Source organism: Cygnus atratus, chromosome 14 (assembly GCF_013377495.2).
Source record: "Cygnus atratus isolate AKBS03 ecotype Queensland, Australia chromosome 14, CAtr_DNAZoo_HiC_assembly, whole genome shotgun sequence".
NCBI lineage: Eukaryota > Metazoa > Chordata > Aves > Anseriformes > Anatidae > Cygnus > Cygnus atratus.
This window is the reverse complement of record NC_066375.1, coordinates 11,900,029-11,911,055: the sequence shown is the minus strand read 5'-3', so window position 1 is coordinate 11,911,055 and position 11,027 is coordinate 11,900,029.

Below are 11,027 nucleotides of genomic sequence, written 5' to 3'. Positions count from 1 at the left end.
AGGTCCATTTTTCAAGTGCAGACAGATTACACTGCTACAGCAAGATGCTTGAAGGTTTCATTTTTCCAGCCAAGATGAAGGCAGTCCCCACAAGGAGAGGCTGTCTCTGCCCCGGAGAGTTTACAAAGGGAGGGTAAAGCATGTGACAGATAAAGGAGCAGCCTCTCTGCTTTATGCAGGGCAAAACTGAGGCACAGTGTGATTTGGGGACTCAGTTAAGTCCTATGGGACATCAGCAGTAGCTGATGGCGAATGCAGATGGCCCAAATCCCAGGCTTTTGTCTGAATTGCTGCTGAATTCTCCCGAGGCAAAAATAGCGATTTCGATTGCCTCTGAAGCACCCATCGAGGTGCGGAGCCCTCGGGGAGGGGGAGCAGCCGCCGCACTGAAGCAAAGTCCCCCGGGACACCATGTGGGGCGATGGGTCCGGCGGGGCCGTGGGACACAGAGGGTGATGGCTGGGGCCAGGACAAGGCACTTCTGGACCCAGAGGCCTGACCCCCAGCCACAGCGTTGCCCAAGGATTTCTAACTCCGGGCAGTGTTCGTCCCTGCCCGGGGACCTTGGTGGCAGGGCTGACACGTGGGCTCCGGCCGGGCTCAGGAGGACGGTGCCCCTTCTCTGGGCTGCTTGCAGGACACGGGCTTTGCCCTGTCCCCACTTACGTGCCAGGCGGTGGAAGAGCTCAGTCTTTGCTGTGGGCATAGCAAAGCGCTGGTTGGAAACTGCCCATGTGTGAAGATAAAATGACGGGAATGTCACGTCCTGCAGCCGCCGTCTCCGGGAGCTGCCGAGATTGGAGCTGCCAGCGTGAGGCTCTGCACTGATCTGGGGCTCCTCATTTCACCCTCTTACAGACGTGGCCTGGGGGCTTTGCCCGGAGCAAAAGCAGGAGGCACCAGGCCCCAGGACCTCCCTGTGTCCCGCTGCTCTTGAGTGTGGCCCTGCCACCCCATGAATGCCACTGGGAGGGGGGGACAGGAGCCGGGATGCTTGGAACCTGGGCAAGGTCTGGACAAAATGTGCTCATCACCCTGATTTGGACCGGAATCTGCTATTTTAGTAGCTGTGACCTAATGCTCTGTAGGTGCCTTTGAAAATAGCCCAGAGCGCGGGCTAGCAGAGGCTGGGTTTCAGCAGGGCTCTGTCCCGAGCTGCCATGGAGCAGCACTGGCCGTGCTCCCCTGGTCCAGCAAAGCAGGGCAGCTCCACGAAGTCCCGAGGAGTTTCAGTGGCGAGTGACAGTGTTTGATCCAGAAAATGCCCTGGGTCATGGCAGTACATGAGGACAGGGAGAGCCGACAGAGTGCAAGGAGCAGTGCTGAAAGCCTGCTTTAAAAGCGGTATCAAAACCAAGCTTTTTCCCGTGAAATAATCTGGCTGGAATTAAATTATTTCTCCCGACGGCAGCCAGCTCCTGCAGGGGTTAACTGCAGCCCCGTCTAGAGAACTGTAAAAAGCGTTTCCGAAATGTTTCCACTGCCCGTTGTTTTTACGGCCAGGAAAGGCAGGGCAGGCCTGGGCAGGAGGCGGCCGCGGGCGGAGGCTGAGGGTGGAAGGCTCGGCGCGCAGGCTGGGTGCGGGGGGCGGCTGCAGGGAGCCCCCGCCACCGTCACCACAACACCGACATCGCTGGGCTGCCACGGGCAGGACGGGCTCCGGCCAGCTGCTTTCCAGAAGGGTTATGGAGAGGCTGAAGTGTGGGGCTGCAGCTGGGGACGGTGCGGGCACAGGCAGCCGGGGCAATGCCTCCTCCCTTGCCTGGTGCTGATGGCCGAGACCTTCGCCAGTCTCAGAGCAGGGGGAGGAGGAAGCGGAGCCCCGCGGGCAAAGTGGGAGCGGGCGCAGAGTGTGCAGGGCCGAAGGGCAGAGGAGTGGGTGCGACCGCCCGCCTGCTCCCCTCTGCCTGCGCTGGGCTGCTGGGCTCTGTCACCGTGCCCTGGGCTGGGACACGAGGGCTGAGAGAGGCAGAGGGTGGGCACCGGCTTCCTGGGCACCCCAAATCTCGCTCTCGTGCTTTGCTCTGGCACAAGCCAGGAGGTTCCCCCAGGCTGAGCCCTCTCTTGCCACCCCCACCCCTTCCTGCAGAGCCCCCCAGCGCTGCCCTTGCTCCCTCCTGCTCCTTTTCACAAACCCTGGCTCCCGGCATCCTCCAGCGCTTTCAGACCGGAGAGGCTTCCAAGTGCTTTATACTTAGCTCAGGCACAGAAATCAGTGTCCAGGCTGCGGCAGAGCAGAGGCAGCCAAGTTTGATTTGGGCAAAAAGTATATTGAATTCCCTGACCTGCCTAAAATAAGGAGGTGAAGCGGGAAGGCGGCCGAGGAGCCACTGCTGCAAAGCGACGTCTGCATGCACACGGAGGAGCAGAGCAGGGCAGGGCTTTAACCCCAGGCTGAAGGATAAATGAAGAAAATGTGAGGCTTTAGGAGCAACAGAAGTGCAGAGCTGAGGTTTCTGCAGACGTGTGCCTCCAGGCTGGGGGCCAGCTCGCAGCCGGGCAAGCAAGCAGCTGATGGATGCAGGCGTTCGGTGGCCAGGCTTGGACCAGCTGGGTGGAGGTGAAGGGCTGGGGAATTTTTATTTTCGCTTTGTGCCTTTCCTCGCTCTCAGACGTAATGAAATGCAGGAGCCGGCATTAATGCACCATTAAGACTGCAAATTTCAGCACGCAGCCATCGGGAAATGCAAATACTCGGGTCCACTGTCAGCTCCACCTCTGCTGTGACAGCAGAGGAAGGGGCTGGCGCGGGGCTGACCTTTGCCACCACCACCAAATCCTCGGCGGCTCTCCGCTTGTGGCCCTCGCCCCCCTTGCTGAGCCCAGGGCTCCTCTCCCAGCAGCGCTGGGGCTCGGGGGTGACCCTCACCAGGCCACCAGGGACGGCAGCCTGAGCCAGGGAGCGAGGAGGGCTGGGAGCGGAGGAGGCTGAAAGGAGCCCTTTTAGCAGCCGGCGAGCACCGTCTGTTCCACCTTGCAATTGTACTGTGCTTCGCTGGCAGGGACCTGCTTTTCCATAAATTTGGGTGGAAGGGAGAGCTTGGCAGAGCCCTGGGCTGCAGGGAAGGATTTACTGCTGCTCTGGCTGCGCCACGTTCTCCTCGCAGGGCTGGGGCTCCTGCGTGAGTGCTAGGAGGCGGTGGTGGCGGAGGAGGAGGAGGATGGAGCCTGTGCTGGCATCTGATCAGGGTCGCTTCGCCCTGCTCCCGCAGAGGGTTTGAATCCGCCCCTGGGCTGTGAGGAGCAGCGCTCACGGGGGCACGCTGCCGTGGCCGTACGTTATGAACAGAGAAGCGGGGCCGGGTGGGTTTTGTCTTCTCGCCCTTCAATTGTGAGCTGCCGGGATGACAAGGCAGCCGCCACGATGCCTGCGTTGGGATGCTCTGCCTTGTGGCGACTTTCTATTTATTCTTTCCTTTTCTCCTGCTTGCTCTCTTTAAGTTGAAACAAGAGTCAACCGAGGGGGGAAACGCATCTCAGACGTCCGTCCTCTCTCCTCTGCAGCGAGCACAAAATAGGTATTGGCCGTGTTTCCCGACGGAAAAGTGAGGTCTGGGAATGGATGAAGGCTTTTCCAAGGCTTTGGAGCAAGGTGTGGACAGCGCTGAGAATAGCATCTCGAAATCTCAACTGCCAAGCCCTTAGCCTAACCAGAAGGTTATTCTTCTTCCCTTATGCTCATACATATCCATTAGGATGAGACCATATGTGTGAGATGTAGATGAATTTCTTTCCTCTTGACAAGTCCAGTTGGTCTTCCTAGGTAAGGAAATGGTGATCTGTTCCCATCCAACTCTGGGCTGGCTCTCTGCCGTGCTTTCTTGAGTTGTGTTTGCCCCGGAAGAAATGGAGCTATGACTCTGATGGTGCCCAAAGCAGCTTCAGGCCTAGCTCTACGCCACCCTCCGGGGCTTTCAGTGACAGAGGTTTTGGGGGAGCTGCAGAGGTTTCCTCCCTGAGCACAGGAAGCCTTCAGTGGGGGGGGAGCAGAGAGGTGAGGTGGGGTGGTGGGGAGCCGGTCCTGGTGACAAGCCGTGTTCCTGGACAGGCTGCGGAGAGTTCTCGGTGAGGAGGTGGCCTCCCAGGCAGCAGGAGCAGCAAGGTGAGTGCACCCTACTGCTGCTGCTCTTGAGGAGGCTGCACGAGGTTCTGCAACCCCGCAGAAGACCCAGATGGGACCCTTGCACATCTCTGTTTGCGTGAGAATTTGCTGCCACACTTTCAGTCAAACTCTGCTATTGAAGGGTCCCTTGAAGATGAAGCAAGGAGAGATGACTTCAAGGTGTCTTAGGAGGTTAAGGAGCAAGCCTGTGATGTAAGAGATGCCTGGTTATTGCTCAGCCCCTAAGCTCCCTTTCTAGAGGAAGACATATCTGGACTTAGTGGGTCCTTCTGACATCTTCCAATCCATTACAGGCTGCAGATCAGCGCGGGGTGGCATCAGCCTGGATGACGGATAGCATTTAAGAGCTCAAGGGGGGACAGGTTCCTATACCCATACAGCCAGATCTGTCAGCTCCTTTCAATAGCATTGATCGCAAGTTGCTGCTGATGTCTTTACGGCCAGGATATGGGAGCACAGAGGAGTGCCCTGGGCCTGGGGCACTTTTCCAGCACACAGGTGTAAGTGCAAGGGTGATTGCTCCCTAAGACAGTGGAGCTGGGCAAAGGAGCCCAACCCCAGAGGGGAAGGTGCTCTGGTGGCAGCAGCAGTGGCCAGGGCGCTGCTGGAAAGAGGGGTTGTGAAACGGGAAGCGGGTCCGGTGGGATCTCACATCATCAGGACCTGGTGCACTTCTCTTCCCAGAGACCTCTTCGGATGCTTCTTCAGAGACCCCCCCCCAAGCCGGTGTCCTCGCTGTCACAGGGCTCTGCACCCAGGCCTGCCCAGCTGGGGCAGCAGCTCCCCAGCCGGGGACCTGCCCCGGGGCTTCCCTGCTAGGTGGGGAAGGTTCCCCGCGGAGGCAACCCAGACACCACCTTCCTCCCGTGCCCATTGCCGGCTGCTGGCCCGTGCACACAGGCGTGCCCGGAGGGATGCTGCTGTGAGCCAGGGCTTGCACTGCGAGCTTGCCTCCAGGTCATTGCTTCTCTGTGGTCCTCAATAAAACAAAAGCGTGCCCAGATGATACCCACCGTGGTTCTCAGGGACTCAGACCCCCGAGATCTCCTTCAGCGTGGGGCCGTGAGCCCTGCCAAGGCTGCCTTTTCTCAAGGTCTGTCCCCGCTGAGGGCTGCCTGTGGGCAAGCTGGCTGGGCAAGACCTCAGGGCAGGTGGCATGGAGGTAGATGTGCTGGGGGAAGGTGGTGCCCTGACTGCCATCCTGGTGAGGGGGAGGCCAGCACGGCTTCTGTGGTTGTTCCTCCACAGCTCCTGACTCAAGCGTGCCCAAATTAGCTCTTGCCATAAGTAACTTCTGATATTTCCCGAGGAAATCATTTCACTTACATATCTTTCTCTAAAATTGCAGTTGCCTTCAACCATCGGTGTTTGCTCGGAGTGCTGCTGCAGGCAGGAGCGATTCAGAATCTGTCCCTGCAGTCCCCGCTGTGGGGACTTGTGAGGAGGGGGCCCCCTGAGCAGAGGTCCTTTCCTCACCCTTCCCAGGTGCTGGGGCTGAGGGGTGCTGTCCTGCCACGGGACCAGTGCTGAATTCGGTGGTGCGAGGAAGGGACAAACAGGGCTGGCCAGGAGAAGAAGCATGGAAGGATACAAGTGGAAGAGCTTTTCTTCTGTCTGGCTTCTGGATTTCAGCTTCCACCTCGGTCTGAGAACAGACGCTTTTGTGTCGCTGGTGTCCTCCCAGACTTGGCTGCTGAGCAGATGCCTGGGGAGAGCCAAAAAGCTGCGGGCACTGGCAGAGCTGTGCTGCTGTGTCCCAGGACGAGTGTCCCTGTCCTGCCTGAGGGTCACGGGGCTTGCCGCTCCTTTTTGGCTGGCAGGGCTGGGGCACCGGCCTCCGGCCGCTCGCAGCGGCCACGTGCAGCGGGAGCCACCAGGAAGGGACCCGGCTGCGTCCCGGCTGCCCGCCCAGCCTGTGCAGGCAGATGGCTTTTGCAGGGCGCTCCGGATGCTGGAGCGAGGCTATTTTGGACCACGTGGGCGTCTGAATTCCAGGCGAATCCCTGCTCTAAAAAACGCCTGCCAGGGTCCCCGGAGGTGGGAACGCTGCGGCTCGAGTGTCCTCGCAGCTCCTCTGCTGCCACGCCGTAGGCGTGCTGGCAGCACCGCCCGCTCACCGCGCACCGGTCCCACGCGCCTTTGGGCGCTGCGGAAGCACAGTGCGTGCTTTTGCCCTTCTCCTCTGTCCCCAGGGCACCCCGATGCCCCCACGGGGTCCCAGCCCCCTTGGCACTGCCGCAAGCAGCTGCTCAGCCCACAGAAAAGCCTGCGTGGTGGTGGGGGCGGGGGGCTCCTGTCTCGACCCCTCGCTGCGGACCCACGTTGGCCACCAGGCTGCCAGCTCCATCCACCTTCCCACCGGCAGGGAAAGGGCATCGAGCCACCGGCCGCAGCCCTCGCCCTGCAGCGCGGGGACGAGCCGCTCCGCCACCATGCCGCGCACGGCGGGGCGCACGCAGCCGCGCGGGGTGGGAGAGGGCAGAGGGAAGGCGGCTTCCTGCCCTTCTCCCAACTGCCGCCGCGCGTGTTTGCTTTGAGGCCCGGGTCCCTCCTGCCAGGACATTCCCGGGCAACGGCTGCTGCAGTTTGCAAGGAGTCGTGGGACAGCCCCGACCGCAGCCGCCCCGTTCCCGGCTGCGCCGGCCAGCCCTGCGCGCCTGCCCCCAGCTGCGTCCCCCCCGGCCCCGCGCTGGGTCCCACGGAGGTGGGGGGGGAGATCCGGCCAGGGCCATGCCGCAGGAGCTCGTCCCCCCCCGGCCCTTTCCGGGATGGGGTGGCCGGACCCAGCACGTCCCTGGGAGCAGGGGCCAGGACGAGCCACTGCGGCGAGTGCCCGCCATGTGGGAGACAGCTGGGGTTAAAAATTAACACAGACAGAGCCTCAATTAATGCGCGGCGCGGCTGGCCGAGGGCTACGTGCTGCTCCGGGCATGCAGCTCTGGGGGCCTGAAGCTTCTGTGCCCTGAAAGCCCGTGCTGGCCTGGGGGGGCCTCTGGGCTGGGGGCCAGGGGGTGCCTCAGCAGGGCTGGGCATGGAGGGGCTCACTCCGACCTGCAGGTTAACGCCCAGAGCCCGCCTGCCACTTGCCACCCCATCTTCCTGCGGCACCAAGAGCAAGCTGCTTTCTCCAAAGATGCCGGGCTTGCAGCAGCCAGCTGGGGTGGGGGCTCCCCCAGCGCTGCATCCAGAGCAGCTTCACGGCACTGCATCCCCCTGAGCGCCCTGGTGCTGGGTGCTTTCCAGCAGGAGCCCCTCTCAGCAGGCGTCGGCGGCTGGAGAAATCCAGGCCCCCACCTCAGGGATGTTGCCAAGGGGCTCACGGAGAGGCTCTGGCGTTCGCGTCTGTCCGGATTTGGGTCCCTGCCGCCCTGCATCCGCGCTGGGTCGTGGCACGGAGGAGGTGGTGAGCGGGTGCCAGCTCTGTAACCCACTTGGATCACAGCGGCTGGGCTCAGGGTTTTCGGGTTGGGTTTTTTTTTGGAACGCGCTTGTGCGCAGGAGGTTGTTGGGACGCATCTTCTCACGCAGCCTTGGCAGCCCTCCAGCCGCTGTCCCACGGAGCCCCGCATCCCGCTGGCATCCCGGGGCCGCTGTACCTGCGCGGACCCCGCCGTCACCTCCCTGCCTGGCCGCTGGCCTGCCGCCCGCCCGGCTCCGTCTGCAGCGCTCGGGTGCCGGCCTCGGCTCCCCGCTGTTATGCCAGCAATGCTGCGGCTGCCCGGCCCCGGGCCTCCGCCTGGAGCCGCGCAGAGGTCCTGGATTTGCTCAGCAGCCGGGGAGAGGAGACAGCACAGGGCCTCGCTGCGGGAGCCACGTGCCCTGCGTGGCGGGGCAGGGTTTGGCACCGGTTCTGGCACACACAGGCTGGAGGCAGCGCTGCTGCTTGCACGCCTGCTTTCCGCCCTGTCCCCTCATCCTCCGGCCCCCGTCCGCTTTCATCGCCACCCTCACCCGTGTGCCCTCCATCCCCATCCTCTCTGCCCTCCAGCCCCATCCCCCTCAGCTCCCACCCCATCCCCCTCAGCCCCCAACCCCCACCCTCCTCACCTTCCCTCCCCAGCCCCTGTGCTCCCCATCCCCCTCCTCGCCCTCTGTCCCGCAGCCCCGGGGGTCACCGCTCCCACCGCCCCCGGCAGGCTGCTGGAGAAGGTCCGGGGGCAGGGAGGAGGCCCAGGGGCCGCCTGTGCCCAGGGCTCAGCGTCCCAGCCTCCTTTCTGCTGTACAGGAAGGCCGGGAATTTCTCCAGAGCGAAGGCAGGTCCACGTGGATTTAACGGGGTTGTGCGGGGAGCAGCCGCTGGCGCTCAGGACCCGCCTGGCACGTCCCGTGCTCTCGCAGCAGGATGTGGGGCAGTGGGTACCAGCACCAGGGATGCTCAGGAGCCCGGGGGGTCGCCGTGCTGCAGTCCCGGCTTTGCTCCCTGCTTCCTGCGTGGTGCTGAGCAGCTCACGACTCGGCTCCGTGCCTCAGTTTCCCCTCTCAGGGTTGGTCCTGGTGGGCTGGGCTCCCCCACCGCATCCCACGGGCACCAAGCGCCTTTAGGCAGCCCAGCACGCTTGGAATGACTTCAGCCCTCAGCACAGGTACTTCCCATCGACTCGAGCTTTCCAAATAAGCTGAGAGTGAGATCATGCTACGGTGTGTGCAAAACCCAGGCGCAGCTGCTGCGGGTCCTGCCACCACCCTGCCTTTGCGAGGGGGATGTCGGCTCCATGGCGGCACTGGTAGGTTAGGACAAACCCAGGTCCATAAAAATGGGGAAAAAAGGGCAAAAAGAAATGCACTGGAGCCCCAGGAAGCCCATGGCAGCATAGTGGGTGGACACATCACCACGGCTGTGGAAGTGAGTCCACCCGCTAAGCGGCTGTGGGCTCCTACGGGCTTCGTAGGTCACTGCTCAGGGTGAGGGCGGGGGGACCTGTCCCTCGCCTGTGCCACCAGTGCCACCAGCATCCACGAGCCTCGTGTGAGAACTGAGGCATGGGTGCGTCTGGCCGCCTGTGCAAGGACCGGGGTGAGGAGTGGGACGGGTGGCAATGGTCCCTCGTGGGGTCCTTCAGCCATGGGGCTGGCCCCACAGCCACACTCGCCCCACGGCGCCTGCTGTCCCCGCTGCAGCACTGGAGAGAGATTTTTTTTTTTTTTTTTTGGAAGTGCCCGCGCGGGGCTCGAGGCACTCGTGGGGAAGCGAGAGCATCGTCACACCAGCAGCAACCGCATTTGAAAATCCCAGTTGCTAAATATGTGAAACTTGCATAATTAACAAGACGTGTATCAAATACAAACAACGCATTCACAGCGCTTTCACGTTATGGTTCCTACCCCCCGCACCCCCTCGTTGCACCGTCTACATTTTTGTTTCATTTAAAGACTCAGGCGGGGTGGGAAGTGATTTTGTATTCCTGTGAAAAAAAAATCAACGGCAACAAAAACGAGTTTCATTTTTGTCAGTGTTTTCTTTTGGAAGGTTTTGGATATTTGCTGGCAACCAAAAAGGCTGCAGGACTGAGGGCTTGTTGCTGTTTGTCCCTGGAAAGCTGCAGTGCTCTCTGCTGAAGAGTGAGTTTTAATGAATTTTTAGCTCCAATTTTTCATTTCCCACCACTCAAAACTGGAAAAGAAATCCCCCAAACTCTGGGCTGTGTGCGTTTTAGCGGAGGCTTGGTACTCAGCCTCGCTCGAGCGGAGCGGGGACTCATCCTGCAGCCAGCTCCACCGTGCCAGGGGAAAGAGAAATGATGCAAAAAAAGTTTTGCAGAAAACTTCTCAGCAGGGTCCAAACCGGGGAGGTGTTTGTCCCCTCCCTCGGGGTGAGGCATCATTTTTGAAGCCTCGATGCCGTGCGTCCAGGGGAATTTCCAAAGCGTGGCCAGCAGTGACTGCGCTGGGGGAATCAGTGAGACCGGGGGGCCCGGTGCCCCCCAGGGATGGCCGACGTGCTGCGGGGGGGAGCGGGGTGTCCCAGCCCCTCGCCCCCATGGGCTGGGGGGTGGCGGCAGCCTTGGGGGCGCTGGGCTGGGGGACCCAAGCACCGTCCCTGCAAGCAGCAGAGGCGTTGGTGACGCTCAGACCGAAGGGGCGGCCTCGCCCCCCTGCCCTGTGCCAGCTGGGGGGCGGTGGGATGGGGCACACGCCGAGGTGAAACGTCACGGGGGGGGGGAGGACAGGGGAGCACCCTGGGGCGGTGGTGGCACAGGGTGGGGTGACACCCATGGGGACGGATGGGGGGACCGGGCAGGCAGAGGGGGTAGGACGGCGAATGAGACGTGGGGGAGCGCGGTGGGGGGACACCCTTGGGGCAGATGGGGCTGGGGGTGGCATGCCAGGGTGGCATCGCAGGGATGCGGATGGGACGTGGAGGACACACCGTGGTGACACCCGTGGGGCAGGTGGCACAGCGGTGTGACACTCCGTGTGGGTAGGGTGGGCCGTGGGGGTGACAGCGCGGTGACACCCCGCAGGTGTGGATGGGACACGAGGGACACCGGGGGTCACGGTGGGATGACACCACGTGGGGGGACGGGACGTGGGGGGCACGGGACGTGGGGGGCGCGCCGCGGTGACACTGCTGGGGACAGACGGGACACGGGAGGCACACAGCAGTGACACCCCATGGGAGCAGACGGGGGGGGGGATGTGGGGGACACGCGTGGGGGCTCAGAGCACAATGGCACCCCCAGGGGTCAGCGGGACACAGCGGGTGTCCCTCGGCAGTGACACCCGTGGGGGCGGGCGGGATGCGGGGGCCACTCGGCCACACACCTGAGGGCCGGTGGGACGGGGGGGGGGCACAGCCCAGCGACACCCCACGGGGGTCGGCAGGACGTGGGGCGGGGGGGGGCGGGACGTGGCGAGGACACCCGTGGGGGCGGGTGGGGCGCGGGGTGGGCACCTGCGGGCGACA